The following is a 1,446-nucleotide window of genomic DNA, read 5'->3' on the forward strand; positions in this document are numbered from 1 at the left end:
AAAGAGAAGATAAAGTTACTAGTCATTTAGTTATGGGCCTCACATGGTAATCTTATAGATTAAGCTTCTAACACAAAACAAATTCTTGTTTGTGATAGCTATGTCATATTGAATACATTTCAAATCAAGTGAGCTATGCCACATAAAAAGCAACGGAATGCTACTCAAAAAGCAATTAATGTAGTTGTTTCATTTGTGATAGCTATGTCATATTGAATACACATTTCAAATTCAAGTGTGCTATGGCATATAAAAGCGGACAATTTCAAAAAGCATTAATTTCATTTGTGATAGCTATGTCATTGAAATACTGAATAATCTCGCGCGAATACTGCAGCATATAAAAAATATTTTTATAATAAATTTTTAAGTTTTTAATATTTTTATATAGTTTTATAAGTCTAATTATAATTTAAATAAAAGATATATAAAAAATATTTAATAGTTAAATCTATCTAAATAAAAGTCATTAAATTAGTATATGCGCAAAGTAAATATTATACACAATTTATTTTATAAAAATTTATATGAAAAGGATTTGAGATAAATCTATCAAAATATTTTTAAAAAATATAATAGAAGAAATAAAATTGTAGAAGATATTGTTTAATAAAATTAATTATATATATATATACACATACAGTATATTTCTAAAAATTTACTCCTGAAATTGAAAATTTTGTATTTTTTTATACAAGAAATTTTTAAATTTAGAAATAAATATTATAAGTTAAATTAAAATTTAGAATTTAAATATAAAATACAAATATAAATTTAAAACTTAAAATTTGAAAGTATCAAAATTTTTAAATTTTGATATCAAAAATTTGAAATTATGTATATATAAATAGAGAGAGAGAGAAGAGAGAAGAGAGAGAGAGAGAGATTTTGTTAGAATACTATGGTAGTAAAGCTCGTTTACTACTGATTTGTTTTCGATGATAGAGCTTCCAAATTGATGATCACGGCACCGTTAAATATGATCTAAACTATTTAAACTATTTGAAAATCAAATTTTACGGATTTCGATAGATATTGTTCTCTTGTCCATCAAGTGAACAGAAAAATGAATGGCTGGAAATGAATATCCTTCAAAAAATGATGATACAATTTTTATATTTGAGATCTAGAGTCTAAATCTTATTTTAAATAATTTTTAAAAAATTTTAACAAAAATTTAGTTTATTTGAACTCTTCTATACTGTTAAACAAGCAAACGCACCATATCGGCCATTAAAATTATAGATTTTGTGACCCTTTGATCGTTCAGTTAGTGATGCCAAAAAATCATGGAATTTAATTTCTAGATAATTTAAATGGTCAAGATCATGTTCAATGGTGTCGATCGTCGATTTGGAAGCTCTATCATCAAAAATAAATCAGTAGTAAACCGAGCAGTTTACTACCGATAGTAGCCCAGTCAAACACTCTCTCTCTCTCTCTCTC

This window comes from Ananas comosus, linkage group 7 (assembly GCF_001540865.1).
Source record: "Ananas comosus cultivar F153 linkage group 7, ASM154086v1, whole genome shotgun sequence".
NCBI classification, from domain to species: Eukaryota; Viridiplantae; Streptophyta; class Magnoliopsida; order Poales; family Bromeliaceae; genus Ananas; species Ananas comosus.